Source organism: Meleagris gallopavo, chromosome 10, assembly GCF_000146605.3.
Source record: "Meleagris gallopavo isolate NT-WF06-2002-E0010 breed Aviagen turkey brand Nicholas breeding stock chromosome 10, Turkey_5.1, whole genome shotgun sequence".
Lineage (NCBI taxonomy): Eukaryota > Metazoa > Chordata > Aves > Galliformes > Phasianidae > Meleagris > Meleagris gallopavo.
In genome coordinates, this window is record NC_015020.2 from 2,022,911 (window position 1) to 2,040,415 (window position 17,505).

Below are 17,505 nucleotides of genomic sequence, written 5' to 3' on the forward strand. Positions count from 1 at the left end.
TTTTTAACTGTTCCTGGCTTGCAAGAGTTTGGGCATTGCAGAGCACCATAGGTATGTTCTCGTCAGCTGCAGACATCACCCTTGTAGAATTCTTCCACACTTGTAGAGGATAAATACTGGAAAGAATTCAGGTTCTTTTCTCAGTCACAAAGGAAAGACGGCAGTAAAAAAGATGTCTCCTACTTCATTTGTTTGATTATGTTCTCCATTTGTCAAAGCAGTGGAGCACAAAGCCCAAATGTATTTTGTGAAGCACTCTAGAATCTGCTTGGTTTGAAGCATGAGCTTAAAACTTTCAGCTAAGAAGAATGAGATTATGTTTTAGTTCTTCAGTATGTGTTTTGCCAAATCACATGGCAGCAGCAATTCATATATGTAAGGTGGTACAAACACCTTTACCATAGAAGCATAATTGAAGTTGCATTTCTTCAAATTAACTGCAGAGAAAGCAAATCAAATCTTAGGACCCCATTCAGAAAATGTTATGTATCCAGTTTTGAGCTGGCCGTCTTGGTTTTGTTCAACCCTTAAAATAACATTGCCTTATATCAGAAATCTCTTACACAACAGAACATTAAGTCATGTTCCTATTATTAACTCCAGGAGATCAGAATCTGCTTCCTTGTGGTTTCAGGTGAAGGCATGAAGAGCAACACTGAGAAAACATGCACATGCACACAGGATAATCTCAGTGTCCCAGTTGTGCATTTGCATGGCTAGGGGAAACAACAAAACAAGAAAGCAACCCTAAGGTAAAGTTCTCATTAAGTATTGTTTGGGCTGTCTAGAAGCAGTAGATCTTCTCTACCACTGACTGGAATTTATTGGACAATTTGGTTTTGTCACAGGAAGTATTTGTCAGCTACTTTTTTTTTTTTTTTGAGACAATAAATGCTGTTAGAGGCCGAATAAATTGTGTAGCTGACAGCTGGTATGTGTTAATATGAATATGGTCAATGTGGAGTTAACCAATCTGCTCCTTAGAGATGCACTTCACAGTTATAGTCTAATCATTGTCTACTCTTAAGAAACAGCTGTAGCATGATTTTTTATTTCAAACTCAGTAGTCAGAATTATTGACTTACTAATGTAAAGAATTGCATAAGTAGCAAGAAAAAAGCAGTTATGAGTACATGAAGAAATCATAATTATTTTTATTTCTAAACAATTTTTCTGTATAATTAAAAAAAGGACAAATGTATTTAATTTTTTTTGTTTCTCAAATTAGAAAGATTTCTCAATCATGATTTTTTTTCCATGATAGGAAAGAAAATGCTGTGAAAGATAACAAAGAAAGCTCTACTATGACACCTTCAAAACAAGCTACTGTCTAAAAAAAATTGGCCTTACATTGGATATTGTGATTGGAAAATACCCTGACATGTCATTTACTCTCATAGAATATTCATACCTGTTGTTTAAGGATATTCAGAATCCTGTAAACTTATTTACTTGTTCTGGTTGGAATGGAGTTAATTTTCTTCACAGCAACCCATACAGTGCTGTTTTAGATTTGTCACTAAAACATTGCTGATAACACATCTATTGCTGAGCAATGCTTGAGCAACTTTAAGACCTCTGTTTCTCATGCTATCCCTTGCAGCAAGAAAGCTAGAGGCCTTGCTGGTGGGCAGGAGGTTGAGAAAGGCCATAGGTGACCCAAACTGATCAGAGGGATATTCCTTATCATTTCACATCATGCTCAGTGGTGAAGGCAGGGGAGGCAAGTTTTTCCAAAATAGCCATTGCTCATAGGACACGTTTGCTCTTGGGAGGCGGTGGGAGATTGACTACCTGATTGCACCACTTGTTTTCTGTTTATTTTGTTGTGTTTCACTTATAAAATTATCTTTACACCAACCCATGATTTTTCTCACTTTCTGTCTGATTCTCTCCTCCATCCCACTGTAGGAGACAGAGTGAGTGACTGAGTAGGTCCTAGCTGCCTGCTGAGGCCACCCTCCAAAGCCACTTCTGGGGCTGGAGAAGCAAGATGCAATGCCTCGGCAGTTGTTGGACTTTTGAAACAGAGAACGGTCCTCCCAGTTTTCCTGCTTCACTGATCTCAGATTCTGTTAAATATGCGCTACCTGTGATCCTCAGAAATGTAAGAAGGTACTAAAATAAATTAGAAAATAAAGATGTAAGCTTAAAAAAGTGAGAGTGCATTCTCATACTAATGGTATTAATAGCATTAGGCTGCCGTTGGTGTCATGTTTCATTCTCTAGGTAGCCTTCCATCACTGTCATGCTTTGTGAGTACTTTTTCCGTGGTTGGTTTCTGCTTTTTCTGCTTCTCATGAGTGAACACACATAAAAATGAGTTATTCACAAAAAACATGGAGGTTCTGATAGCCTCATTTAGCTCTACGATTATGCCATAAGGTAAGTATGGGATCAGTAAACCCTGCGGGTGTTAGGTAGAACCCCTAATGAAGGTGGATAATAATATTTATTGGCATTTGTCATAAGTGGAGCTAAAGACCTATATAGAATGCAGGTGAGGATTTACTTGGAAACCTAAAAGATTATAACACCTGTTAGTGAGAGCCAGTGGGACCCTGCAGTGTGCTCTGTGTGATGTGATGCGATTGAGCAGCGTCCAATCTGCTTTGGTTTTAGATAGACTGTGGCTCCATCATCCACTTATGTACACTGCTGATAAATACAACTGAAGGATCTTATCGCTGCCTTAATCCTTCATTCCCGTCGCCTGCTATTATCTCTTATATTTGTCACGCTTTGATCCTAGGGAGGCTGGACATTTTTTTTGGTTAAAGAATTCTGGCTTATTTTGTGTTTGCACACATGTTCCCTGTAGGGCTTTAATACCACCTCATAGTATTATGACAGCATAACTGAAGGAGAGGGGATTCTGCTGATCTGTGGAATGCTCCCACAGAGCAATAATTGTACTTACAATGTTAACTGTTTCTAACTTGGAAATTACTTAATGTATTTCGTACTCACAAATGGGGTAAAAAAAGAGATAGTATGGAAATATACATTTTTCATGACCTCAACAAAATAAGATTATTAAATTGTTCCCACATTTATTTCAGATTAGTAGTAACCCAAAACACTGAAGGTTTTAAGTAGAGCAATTAGCATGGCAGAAGTGGCTAGAAGTTCAGACAGAAGATTGCTTTAGTTGTAAGTGGTACTCAGGTTCTACTTTTCCTGAATCACATAAGGCACACATTTGTTGGTGGATCCTGTCTTAGAGATTTTTGAAGTAAACTTACTAGTTCTGAATTTTGTTCTGTATCTGAGAAGAATTGTTCTGTTTCATCATTCACTTTCTGTAAGTCAATTTCTGACAAAATGCATCAGGCTAATACGGTGCAGAGAAAGTTCACTGACTAACTCATAATCAGCTTCAATTGTAAATATATCCTAAGGACTGCATTTTAACTATATATAATAGAAACCTGCCATCAAGCTAAACAACCTGTGTAGATTGAAATCTTTCAGTTCTTCCAACATCTCAAAATTAACACACCCATCTAGTGTTTAAATACTATAAAGAAGTGAAGGTAGCAGTATGTAACGATGCTCACCACATCCTAGTCTTTCAAATGCTGTTTCCATAGAAATGCAAAACAAAAGTTGTTCAGATTTATTTGTATTTTTAAAATCCCATTCTTATAACGGTACACTCATCTCATATATTTATATGTAGATGATCCTATTCTGCAAGTTATTTTCAGCAACAGCTGATAAATTGTACCTAATAAATATCTTATGCTTTTCACAGGTGATCATGATGCACTTTACAGTGCCTTAGTTAAAATTTTCTCTTCTGACAGAGCTTCAAATTTGGTAAGCAGCAAGGAATCATCGAATCATAGATTGGCCTGGGTTGGAAGGGATCTTAAAGATCATCTAGTTCCAAACCCCCTGCCATAGTCAGGGTTGCTACCCTGTAGATTGGGTTGCCCAGGGCCCCATACAATAACAGCTCTTCTGCAAAGTTTGCCAATGTCTCTGCAGTTTATAATAGTACTGGGAGTATTTTCCATTCTCAAATCAGCTATTGGAACAATAAAGTAATTTTGAGCTATGCTGTTTCTTAACATGCTTTTTGAGCAGTAATTACTGCATCATCACCTGCAAAATCTTGCAGTGCTGGAAAATTAAAACAATTATCCTAACAAGTTTTCTATGAGATTTTTCATCCAGGTTAGCTAAAGCACATTCAGAGTGCTAGCTTCTCCATGAAAATCTATTTCTACACCCAAACTTATTCTTGCTTTACTCAGACATTCACCAGTATTATTTAAAGATCCCTCCTCTCAAAACAATGTCTTGTCTCTAGCCAGTCACAAAAACAGACTTGGTTTGGTCACCAAAAGTCTCCCTTGGAGGTATTCACAGAAGTTTCTCTTCTCTTCAAAAATCACAAATATTTAAAACCTTCAATCTCTACGTAGTTTGAGTATAGTTTCTGAATATTTTTGATAATACATCATTGTCAAGGTGAGATTCCTATTTACACTGGTCTAACCCTGCAATTGAAGTTGGTAGAAATTGTGTATGAACCACTAAAAGATTATTCAGTTTACCTCCTGTGATACAATCACAGAATCATTTGAGTTGGGAGGGACCCTTAAAGATCATCTATTCCAACTCCCCTGCAATGAACAGGGACACCCACAGCTCCATCAGTGCTCAGAGCTTAATTCAACCTGACTTTGGCTGTCTGCAGGGATGGGACACCACCACCTCTCTGGGCAGCCTGTGCCACTGTCCTTATTGTAAATAAGGACAATGTAAACTTACATCCAGGCTAAATCGGCCCTCTTTTAGTTTGAAGTCTTTACCCCCTCTCCTATCACAACAGAGCCATCTAAAGAGCAGGGCTGTGCTCTATCCTTTCATCCCCCAGCTTGTACTGATAGTGGGGGTTGCCATGGCCCTGGTGCAGGACTTTGCAATTGGATCTGTTGAACCTCATGAGATTCTCCCGAGCCCACTGCTCAGCCTGTCTAGTTCTGTTTGGATGGCATTCCATCCCTTGGGCATGTTGACTGCACTACACAGCTTGGTCCTGATGTGGTTCTGGTGGTGGGCTGCATGGACCATGCTCCAACACACTCTCTTCTATAGGTCTCAGGGGAACTGAAATACCATTTTCTCCTCCTTCTGTGATCCTGGAGCTGCAGGATTGTTCCTCTCACATTTTTTCCCTCACTCCTCTGCCTATCGAGCATTTCTGCCTTCTCTCAATTCTGTTTTCCCAGATGTGTTCCCAGCATTACTGATAGGCTCCTCTGTGGCTGTGATGGGGCTACTGCAAAGCCAACTAGACCAGACTGGAACTGACTGTGCCTGACACCAGACAGCCCCTGGTCTTCTCTCACAGGCTGCTGTCAACAGTAGATGTGGACACTCAGTAGAACACTGGTGTGGAATACTTTGGAAAGCACATATTCATAAGGTTAAGGATATATTGACGTCATCTCTGTTAAAAGAATTGAAGTTGTGGGCATACAGAAACTGTAGAATTCATTGTGCCTAAAGTATATTACAACATGAGAAAAAAGTCAGAAATGGTAGGAGTTGTTCCTCCTTAAGAGGAACAATCTGCAAATCTTTGTTATGTTGTTGATCTCAGCTTGATTATCTTCACTGGTCCAGCAAAAACCTGGCAGGTAGTACTCTGGTATCATTCACATTTCATGCTGATCCACTTTTCAGCTCCCTTTAAAGCAACAGCCTTTTTATGACATCAGCTTTGTCTATGCCTTTTCCTTGAAGGAATGGGAAGATGAAAACAAAAGTTGTTAACTTTCTGAATATACTTACAGCAAGATGAAGAGACCTTCATTCAATTCAGATTTTGAGTTTACTTAATGCTTTTCACAACACTTACCTGTGCATTGATCTTCGCTCAGGTGTTTATGTGCTTGATCTGAAAATATGCCTGAGTGCTTTCCTGGACTATGGCCAAAACCTATACACAAATGAAAAAGAGTCTGTTCTAGCTTGTTTTAAAGATATTCTTGGGGAAAAGAAAATTGGCAAGCACATTTCTTAATTTGTCAAAGCAGGCAATGAACTAAATACAAAGTTAGGAGAGAAAAAGTCCTCTTCATTGTATGCCTGTTTCTACAGCTTTTGCTATAGGAGACAGAGTAGAATATTCTGTAATACTTTATCAGCGTCGTTAATTTGCCTCTTTTCTGAAATCCTTATAAAAGAAAGATCAGCATGAAAGTACAAGATAATTTCTGTCCAGTGCCAAAGTACAGCTAAACTACAAGGAAATAAAAAGGCAATTACTCTAAGGGGAAAGGTCCAAATTTTCAGAGGGCAGATACTGTAAAAATGTACAATTGTATTGCAGCATGGTATAGTGAAAAAGATACAAAGCATTTTCAAGTCTTTTTCCCAGCCTGCTTTTGACAGGAGGTGGTGCACCAGAAGCCGTGTGACATGAAAATCTAGTATTTTCATTTTGAATGAAAAGCATATTGGGTTGAGGCTTGGGGTTGCTTGGCTGGTTGCAGTTGTTCTTGGTGTTTATTTGCTTTTTGGTTTTGATTTCTTTATAGTTTTTATATATAAATTTCAGCTGGGAACAACTTCCACTCCTTTCTTTAAAACACTTCCAACAAGTAAAGATGTCTACACAATGGACTATTTGGTGTCACATACACTGGCAATGCAGAGAAAATGATGCCTTGAATGGATAACATTTCCTCTGCAGTAAGAGGACTGTCTTTAAGGAATTTAGAGCCATCTTAATTGTGCCTATATCCACATTCTTGATATTTCTTGTAAACAGGTAACTTAGACAGCAGTTCTGAAATTATCTTTGTATCTGAATTCATTACAGCTCTTGCAGTCACACTTCCAGGAATGTGATTGCTAGTTTGGGAACTCTTGGTCTAAAGGGAAACACCAGGTGGACTCTGTCATGATACAGTTTAGGTTCAGAAGAGTGTAAGTTGGGTTTAGTATGGCAGTGTCAAACAGCATGTAGTGCTGCCTCACTCTGGCTGAGGAACTGAGGACATAAGGCAACAACGTGGATCTGAACAGAAGCAGAAATTGACAAATACCTCTGAGCTTTGAGTGTGGTATCAAGATTTAAAAATATAGTACATGCTGCTTTAAGCTATACTGAACAAAATTATTCTGGTGACTGAGATTGTAGGCAACAAAGCATCCAAACCTGCCATCAACATCTTTTGAGTAGTCATGAATGGACTTGTGGTTTGGATCTCAGTTCTGAACTAATGCTACAGTGAGGGGTGAGAGGGTTTAGATTTATCATAGCAAAACTTATGATGCCACTGAAGACATCATTGGTGTCTAATTGGTGAATTAGAATAAAAGAATTAGTGGTAAGACCTAAAACCTAAAACTTAAAAGCCATACCACTTGTGTTTTTGGAAGAGGGATAAGATAAGGCTGTTTTTAGACAGGATAGAGCCATGAACTCAACAAGGCTTTTGATGCTATCTGCCACAACATCCTTGCAATTAAGCTTAGTAAGTGTGGGCTAGATAAGCAGTGAGGTGGGCTGAGAACAGTCTAATTGGAGACTCCTACAACAAGTCAGGTCTCTTACAACATTTTCGTCACTGACCTGGGTGAAGGGATAGAGTCTCCCTCAGCAAGTTTGCTAATAATGGGAGGAGCAGCTGACACACAGAAGGTGGACGCACAGAAGTGCCATTCAGCTAGACCTGGACAGGCTGGAGAGTTGAGCATAGAGGAACTTGGTGAGCATCAACAAGAGCAAGTGTAAAATCTCGCACCTTGGGAGCAATAACTGCATGCATCAGTACAGGTTAAGGGCTGATCTGCTGGAGAGGAGCTCTGAGGAGAAGGACCTGGAGGTTCTGCCAGATGACAGGTTGGCCATGAGCCTGCAGTGTGCACTTGTGGCCAAGAAAGCAAATGGAGTGCATTAAAAAGAGCGTGGCCAGCAGGCTGAGGGAGGTGATCCTCCCCCTCTACTTTGCCTTGGTGAGACCACATCTGTGTATGCACTGGAGTACTGCATCCAGTTCTGGGCTCCCCAGTTCAAGAAAGACAGGGAACTGCTAGAGAGAGTCCAGCAAAGGGCCGCAAAGATGAGTAGGGACCTGGAGCATCTCCTGTATGAGGAAAGGTTGAGAGACGTGGGACTCTTCAGCCTGGAGAAAACTGGGAGGTGATCTCGTCATTATTTATAAACTTTTAAAGTAGTGGAGTGAAGTGGATGGGGCCAGGCTGTTTTCAGTGGTGTGCAGCAACTGGAGAAAGGGCAATGGGCAAAAACTGGAAAGCAGGAAGATTCATACAAACACGAGGAAGAGCTTTACTGTGAAAGTAACAGAGCACTGGAACAGGCTAGTCACAGAACCAGGCCAAACCAGCCCATAAACCATACAGAGACATACAGAGAGCATCTGAGTACCCAGCCATCAGAAATTCCAGTTCTATGAGGTGCAGTAAGCACAGACTGATCAGAGAAATATAAAATAAATGCCACCAGCCAACAACAAAACTCTTCCCTCATTATTTTCTCTTGAGACTCTGGTTTTCTACACTTGTGCTACTTTTTTCCTTCCTCTCCCCTGGGTAATAATATATGTTTGTCAGAATAGCTTTATGTGGTATCATTCTTTATGAAATGTGTTCTCAGTGTGCTGTATATGTAAGAGTTCAATATTAACAGGCAAATCCCAGAGTTTGCTGCCAGTCTTGATTGGGCTTGATTTAGCTCCAAACTTTTTCACAATCAATTATAATGTCTTCAGCACCTTGCTTCATTGTTTAGCAGCTGCCATGCAGTCTCTCCAGCTTCTGTTTTTCTATTATGTGGAGCAATTGCCTTGGGACTAGCAGTATATCTTATAGAAAATGTAATAGAGGGGTGTAGATCCCTAGGGGTCTTAGAGGAGCTGTTCAGAAATGCCCTTAACTAGTTTCAGCAACAACAAAAAGGCTTAAAACAGGTATGTTTCATCAAGTGCTCTGTTAATATTGATGGTCACCCAATGTCTGGAAACTCGTTGGTGGTCTAAGAGGGCGCTGCAATTCACAGAAATAGTTCCTACGTGTTCATCTATTTTCTTTCTTTCCAGTACTAGACCAAATGCTTACAACACATAGTGTATATAAAACTCTTTAGAGAAGATCTTGCGAGTCAAATTGTGATCATTTTCCTTTTTTGTTCTGTATTTTGTTGGTTTTGCACCAGATCGGATTAAACACGATTCAGAAATCACTCCATCCCTAGAACAAGTTTTGATCTTTTAGAGTCTCTGTTTCAATGAGTCACATCACTGCCTGTGACTATGGACTAATAGAGGGTCTTGTTTATCTGTCCTTGTGGATCACGTTGTTGTGAACTTACTAAGTGACTCATTTGCTCTGCCAAAATTTTGCCCACTCATGACTGCATTTCCATAGCTTTTATCTAGAGATTCCTTGAAGTACCAATTTTGGTTAGAATGTGCTATTATTTGGTGTATATATATTTTTTCCATTTGGAATAGTTGATACAATGAGAGACCAATGCCACAATTCATGAGAACAATGTTGAGCAGTGTACACTCAGCAGATATGTGAATTAATAGGATGTGGAATGATGTCATACATAGACTTACAGTAATAGTGTTTGTGGTATTATGCTGGATCATGGGAAACAGTGTTGGTACATATGATTTACATTCATATGGCTCAGACTTGGGTCAATTATATCAAGACTCTTTTGGGTAGCATTTAGTAAAGCAATTCCCTCTGCCAGGCATCAGGCAATGAACAGCAAGCAGTGAGCAGCAAACAAGCAGTGTTAACAGTTAGGAGGCTGGGGCTCTGGGGAAAAAAAAAAAACAAAAACAAGGAGCAAACCAAAATTACAGAATTAGAGTTACTGTGACACTCTTCATTTCATTTCCACTTTCTGCATGTTTTAAACAAAAGTTTTTGCCAATAAATGTATTTTGTTTTGTGTTTTTTTTTTAAATCTCCTTAGTCACAGTAGCATTAGTGACACTTTGTGGAAGTGTGGAGGATGAGGAAAGATTTTTAACCACTTCTTTTCTCATTTCTATCCAGAAAGGATTTAATCTTTGTGTAAAAGCATATAAACATGCTATTTCTCACATTCTTTTGTCTTTTTGTTTTCTTATTTTAGAACGTGTAATGGAGCCTGTACATTATATTACATTGAACTTCAGTAAGGTTAAAGCCACAGAGCTGCCTGTAATATAAATATATATCTTCAAACTACTTGGTTGGATCAATTATAACATTAAAAATATTTTTATTCTCCTTGTTATTGGTGAAACTTGACAATACCCTCCAGTAATCCTGTAGTGCTGCAATATAAGAATCATCACCCCATCTTGAATAAGCTTCTTATTTAAGCTTCTCATCCAAGCATTCCTGCTATGAAAGAGCTGTTCATTAGGATTAGTTACTTCAGGGGAAGGAGAGCAGAGTAGAAATTGAGGCTTCTTATGTGGAGAAGGCTGTATAGGAAATACTATAAAAGTAAAGAAATAAAAAGTGTCACATAGAAAGCACTGCTCTTTGTAATGAGCGTCTTGTCTCTGCATTCAGTAGAAGTGTAACTGTTCAGCTCCCCCTGCTGATCTGAAATATTTGTGCTGCTTTTTTTAGAACAGGTAGACTTGTATTTCCCTCTACAGACTGGTTAATCCCTTTTTTAAAAGGAAAAGATAGCAATGATTTAATTTCTAACGTAGCTTCTGACAGTAAATGTTATAAACACCATGGACAAATTCTTTCCTTCAGGCACTTCGATGATATCTTTGACTCACACAATGGTGTTGTTCCTTTTTAGAATTCCTTCCCGTTTTAGAATTGGTCAGCTGGAAGGGATCTGCAAAGACCATCGAGCCCCACTGCCTGAGCAATTCAGAGCTAATCAAGAGTTAAATGTGTATTAGCGAGGATGTTATGCAAATACTTCTTGAGCATGGGGCATCAACCACCTTGCTAGGAAGCCTGTTGTAGTGTTTGACAATGAGGGCACTTCTCAGCCTCCTTTCCTCCAAACTAGACAACCCAAGTGCTGCTGATATGCTCTCCAGCCATTTGTTTCCCACTCTGCACCTGTGTCCAGCATTACTCTGTCCCAGGTGCAGCACCCAGCATTTCTTTTGTTGAATTTCACATCATTGATGGTTGTCCAGTGCTCCAATGCAACTGGATCACTGATAAAAATGTTGAACAGAATTGACTCTAAAATTAAGCTCTGTGGGACACTGCTAATGACTGGCCACCAGCAAGGTGTAGCCTCATTCATTGTAACCCCTCGACTTCTATATTGACCCAGTTCATCACCCAGCAAAACACAAACCTGAGTATCTCACAGATGAGCAGTTTATCCATAAGAATGTTGTGAGTTCCCAACACAGGAAAGATGTGGAGCTTCTTGAAAGGGTCCAGAAGAGGGTCCCAAAGATGTTCAGAGGGCTGGAGATCCTCTCCTATGAAGACAGGCTGAAGGAGCTGGGTTTCTTTAGTCTGGAGAAGTGAATGCTGTGGGGATACCTCATTACAGCCTTCCAGTATTTAAAGGGAGATTATATACAGAATGGAAGTCAACTTTTTACGCAGGTAGAAAGTGATAGAACAAGGGGGAATGGTTTTAAACTAAAGGAGGGATTAGATTAGTTGTCAGGGGGAAGTTTTTCACTGAGATGGTGGTGAGGTGATGGAACAAGTTGCCCACAGAGGTTGTGGATTCCCCATTGAGGAGAACTGTTAGGTCATGGTATGAACCGGTGATTGAGTGCCTGGTGAAGGGGTGTGGTTGGCCCTGTGCTCCCCATCTAACCAAAAGGGGTGTACCCAGGGTGGATTCATTCTTGGCTCATATAAGGGAGAGCATTGCTTGGGTGTAGACTGCTTTCTGAGATGGAGTGCTATATAGCCAGAGATCCTCTTTAGCAGCTGGTTGAATTTGACTTTTCTTTTTGCATAAGACTGCTGGCCTACCTGTGAGTACTTTGCTTGGTATTGCCAAGAATCTGCCAGAAGAAATTTTGCTTCTTTGTGGGCAGAACACCTAACCCTGCAGATTGGGTGGGGCCCTGGGCAACTTTATCTAACAGTTTGCCACACTGCTTGCAGTAGAGGGCTTGGAGCTTGATGATCCTTGAAGTCCCTCCCAACCCAAGCCATTCTGTGATTCAGTGCTTATTGTCTAAGAAATCCCTAAAGCAGAGGTCAGTTATATTCTTATTTGCAATTGGAACAGGATCCACGGAACAGTGATCCCCACACCAAGCTGGCCAGAGTTCAAGAAGTTTCTGGACAATGCTCTCGAACGTATGGTTTGAATTTTAGGTCATCTTATGTGGAACAAGAACTTGGACTTGAAGATCCTTATGAGTCCATTCTAAATCAGGATATTCTGTCATTCCGTGATACATAAAGTGGGTAAGCTTGTCATCAGATTACTAAGGCAGGACCTTCTCTTTGTGTACCCATGTTGATTATGCCTGATAATTGCTTTTTATTTTCTTTAACTGCTTTTTGATATCCCAAAGGATAGTCTTTTCCTTAACTTTTCCAGGGATTCAGGTCAAATAACAGGTCTGTAATGTCTTGGTTCTACCTTCAAGCCCTTCTTGTAGATAGATCTAATATTGCCTAGCTTCCAGTTAGCAGGGGCTTCCCCAGACACCCAAGACCTTCGGTAAATTATTGAGGGGGTTGAGCTATAGTATCTGTTACCTCCTTCAGTTCTCTGGGGTGAATTCCATTAGGCTCCCGGGACTTATGAATTGCTGCAACTGGTCCTTTACAGTCTCAGCAGCCACAGATAAAAGTCACTGTTCCCCTAATTGTGGTCCTCCAAATCTGAGGACTGGGCAGCCCAAGGTTTATTGTTTCTAATATAAACTGAGGCAAAAAAGGCATTAAATGGGCATTAAATGCTTCCACTGTTTCCTCATCCTATTTGTTAGGTAACCATATGCATCAAGGATCAGTGCAGTGTTTTCCTTAGACCCTCTTTTGCTGTTGACAGACATTAAAATACATTTCTTTGTTGTCTGACATCACTTTGACCACTGTAAACTCAACTTGAGCTTTGGCTTTTCTTGTTTTCTCCCTGTAGATGTGAACTGCAGCTCTGTACTATTTCTATGAAGCCAGACCTCACTTCCAGAGGTGATATATTTTATTTTTTTGTCCTGGTTCCAAGGGGAGTTCCCTGTTTATTTAGGTCGGTATTCCTCTCTTGTTTGTCTTGTGACACAGTAGGATTGTCTGCTCCAGAGCTTTCAAAAGACGATTCTTGAAAAAAAAACAGCTCTCAAGGACCCCAGAGCAGATTCTTATGGGACACTACTAGCCAGCTCCCTGAGAAGCTCAAAGTTTCCTCCCTTAAGGCCTAAAGTGGCAACTCTGATCTTTTTTCAGCTTACACCAAAAATTTGCACTTGACTATTCCATGATCACTGTGGCCAAGACAGCCACCTACCATCATCTCCCCCCACAAGTTCTTCACTATTGTCAAGCAGTGACTAAGTGAGCTCCTAAGTGGCTTCCTTGGCTTACTGTGTTTGTGGCAGGAAGCTTTTTTCTTCAACATGCTTTAGGACTTGCTTTTCACAGCAGTTGAATGTTCCCAGTTTATATATGGTATATATGGGAAGGTAGTCTCTAAAAAAGGATAGGGACAACTGATCCATAGATTTCTCCCATAACAGAATAGCTCATTCACGCTGTTGGGTGGGTGGCCAATAGCAGACACCTATGACGACATCTGCTTTGCTATTTATCCCTTTAACCTTTACCCAGAGGCTCTCTGCTATGCAATCCCTAACATCAAGGTCTGTACAGTCTAATTTCCCCTTTACATACAGCATACAGTGCAACACTTCAACCTCACTGGTCCTGCCTAAGCCTCCTGGACAGCTGATAGCCCTCCATACCATCACCCCACTTGTAGGACTCATGCTGCCAAGTCTCACCCCAGTGATGTCATAACGTTGGGAAAGGGCCAAAACCTTCCAGGTCAAGCAGCTTGTTCCATATACTGCACGAATCAGTATATAAGCATTTCAGATGTGCTCAATTAAAATGAAGAGTTCTGGGAGGAATCTGTTTAAATAAAATCTGTATTGAGATTTTATCATTGAGATTATGCAGTAATTATTGAATGGTATGAAAACTCAAATGTAGAAATGGTATAGAAATGTTAAGAAAAAAAAGATGAAAAAAAAAGTATTGGAATCAACTCACTGAATTTGTAATTTGTGCACTTATTTAATTCATTTAGCTATCACAAGAAATTAACAGAGGCTGAGCTAGGAATTTGTTATATTGGCTGGCAGATCTTGTAGCTCATAAAGTTCAGCTGTAGAGAGGGAAGTAAATAAGAGGGTCATAGTTAAAAATAGAAAGCCTTTGAAATGATTGTCTTATCTCTATCCTCAGCAGAAATAGATGAGATCTTCTTCCTGATCAATAGGTAGATAAAAGTGCAACGTTTACAATCCTGGACTGGTATCATAACAGATTAATTGGCTTTGACAGTAGTGCATGGATTATACTAACTAAGCATGCAGCCCTCTTGTGGTACTGAAATTGAAGCCTTGATACACACACCAAGTTAAACTCACTATAACATTTAAACAAGCACAGGATCAGTGTGCTTCAACATTTGGCAAAAGTTAGCTTTTCATAGAAGCATTAAGAGTTACAGAGTTGTTAAATAAGCTGTTAAGTGAGTTGAATGGTAGGTAACCTTATTCAGCAGTTCAGAACCTGATTGATTTGATTTTTACCATGTGATTACTTTTTGTGTGTGGAAATGTGGAAAATGGAGATCAGAACCACACGATACAAATTGTGCAGCACAAATAAGAACACTCATCCACAAAACAGAGCTGCAACAAGACCTGGGAGTGATTAGAATAATGCATTAGCCATCTGCACAATGTCTGCTAGCAGCGAGAAGGTAAACAAAGTCCTGGCATGCATTATGTCTCTAGAAGTGAGATGTATGAATCAGAACTTAAATACATACTGAGCAGCAGGAAAGCTTCTTTTAGAATGCTCTGAGATTTTCTATTTATGGTATTTTATGAGGACTATAGGAAGCTAGAAAACATCAAAAAGCTGCAACAGAAGGTACTTTGACTAACACTGGAAGCAAAGGAAATGTCCCATAAGGAATGGGAAACCAGAGTGTTCTGTATGCACAAAGAAAACTGAGACCTCAGATCTGAAATACCCTAAAAGGGGAAGACAGATGTTAATGCAAGGTGTTTAAACACAATAACAGCTAACAGAAAAGCAAAAACAAAGGTTAAAATAAAGTTATAGATTGGTACTCTGAAATAATTTGGACAGAATTAGGGCATTCACAACTAACTGATGCACACTGTATAAAAAAAATACACGTTAACTTAAAGGTGTACTTAGCATGGCAGCACTCTGCCCGTGAAAGAACTTTAGGAAAGTAGACCAATTAATCTTCCCATCTTACAGATAGCCTGTCTGTGCTAACTGCTACCGTGGCTGTTCTTCTCTGGAATGGATTTGTTATAGCTTTGGTGATGCAGAGTGTGTAGGTGACATAATCTTCAGTTTAGCTCTGTTTTAAAAGATATATTTGCAGTGAAACGTAAGGAAAGAGACAGTGCAGATCTGAGATGAATGACTGAACTTTGCAAAGGTGAGATATGAAAGGAAACTTCATACCTTTCCTTCTATATAACTTCAGAGTACCTAGATGTAGGAGAAACCCACAGAAGACAGGTTTATCAGAAAGATGATGGGAAGCTTTAGATCCTCTTGATATACTGCTCATGTAAATGCAAAACAAAAGCTTCATTTACTGTTTGTAGAATAAATGCAATCTGTTGGAAATAAGTAAATTAATAAAGGTGGAACTCCCGAAGTGATTCTCTCTCCTAGTTTGACTTTTGAAAGATGTTATGGGGAAAAGATAGGTTGAGGTTGAAACAAAAACCATTATTAATTATTTGGGCAATATTCCTTCTAAAAAAGTGCATCTGAGGTTACATTTTGTCAGACAAAGCCGGGTCTCCTGGGATTCTAATATTCATTCCTATGTAGAATGCAGGAACTCATTTTAATTTCATATGGTATGTTTGATGTTATGTCAATAGTGTTACATTTTTTACTAGAAGAAAATGTGATCAGCATCGGTAAGAAGTAGTACCATCTGCTACAAAAATGGAGTGCATGGCAAAAGATCATAAAGCAGTCTTTTAATAAGAGAGATCTATTTATGTATCAATAGACAGTAATGTATGCTAACAGGGTGAGGAAGAAACATGGAATATGGAGACTTAAAGCCTCAAGATTTATGCTACTGACTGGTCTAAATTAGGACCCTCAGTTATTAGGCTGTGCATACAAATTTTCACTTTTTCTTAAGGATGAAATTCTGTTTCTACCTAAATCAAGAGCAAATAATGTTCCTCTGCCAAAGCTGTAGTAGCAGCTGTTGCTGGAGAAGTCTTCAATCATTTATGTCAATCTGTATCCAGCATTCAGAAGTAGGGCTATATGAGGGTTGCTCTGAAAGTAATGCCTCCTCTTTTATGATGTTGGCCCACAACGTCAGAGGTGGATGTTGGTGCTATGGCAGTAGAGGTTCAACCTTCCTGCCAATATCCCACTACATTTTCTTGCTGTGTGACAGTTGACAGCAGAGGAGCAGTCTGACAGAATGGCATTGGGTAGGGAAGTGCGTATGAAGCAAAGTTATGGAATTGAATTCCTCTGTGCAGAAAAAAAAATGGTGCCCATTGACATTCATTAATGGTTGCTGAACATTTATGGAGACCAAACAACGGAGGTGAGTGCAGGAAGTGGTGGGTGGTGCATTTCAGCAGTGACAGTCGGTCACCTCCACTGGTGCAGAATTTACAAGTATGGCATGCAGGCTCACGTGCATCACTGGTGAAAATATATGGCTAATGGTGATGACTATGTGGAAAAATAGTGCTCTGTTGTTGAGAATTTGCTCTATCAAATAATGCTTTGTGCTCATTATAATAGTTGTTGTTTTGGAAATAAACAGGAGACACAACTTTTGAAGCAACATATGTAGCTTACATATATGGAATGCTGCAGAGGTTTGGAAAGGCTGTCGCTAGAAATGTTTACTATGGCAATCATTGTCCCAAACATCCTTGTCCTCTGTCTCCCTGAAAGCTACAGTGTACATGGAACGAGGAGTTAAGGCAGTGTTTCTTTCATCAGCAGTATATCCCTTGAGATGTCAAGTTTTGCAATGGGAAACCAGAAGTAGGGAAGTAGAAAGGGTTTCTTCTTTAAGATGAGTGAAATTGCATTTGGGTTAAACATTACATGTGTTAACTTGATTTTTTCAAGTGGTGCTCCTTGATCTTATTTATTTAATGTCAGAATTCAGGCTTCAGGGTCAGCATCAAAGTTGACAATAGTTGACAATACTTCAAAAGTTATGATACTCTTTACATTTGCCTTGGGCATAACTTTGCAAATGAACTAAAAGGAATCTTT

At 39.6% G+C, this 17,505-nt stretch overlaps 2 long non-coding RNA genes across 4 annotated transcripts in view; both read left to right on the forward strand.

Annotated features, from left to right (window-relative positions):
- LOC104912241 overlaps positions 1-4,079 on the forward strand; it is an 11,869-nt gene extending 7,790 nt beyond the window's left edge. Inside the window, exons 4-5 of one of the 3 annotated variants that reach the window (XR_794490.3) lie at positions 635-752; positions 1,912-4,078. This is a non-coding gene — a long non-coding RNA (uncharacterized LOC104912241). Of the gene's footprint in view, positions 1-634; positions 753-1,911 lie in introns of all 3 variants that reach the window. The other 2 variants (XR_794491.3, XR_794489.2) reach the window with 2 other exon arrangements.
- A 7,696-nt stretch (positions 4,080-11,775) lies between these two features.
- On the forward strand, positions 11,776-15,192 carry LOC109369138. Its single transcript, XR_004160835.1, has 3 exons — positions 11,776-12,414; positions 13,097-13,149; positions 13,848-15,192. It is a non-coding gene; the product is annotated as an uncharacterized LOC109369138 (long non-coding RNA).
- The last annotated feature ends 2,313 nt before the right edge of the window (positions 15,193-17,505 follow it).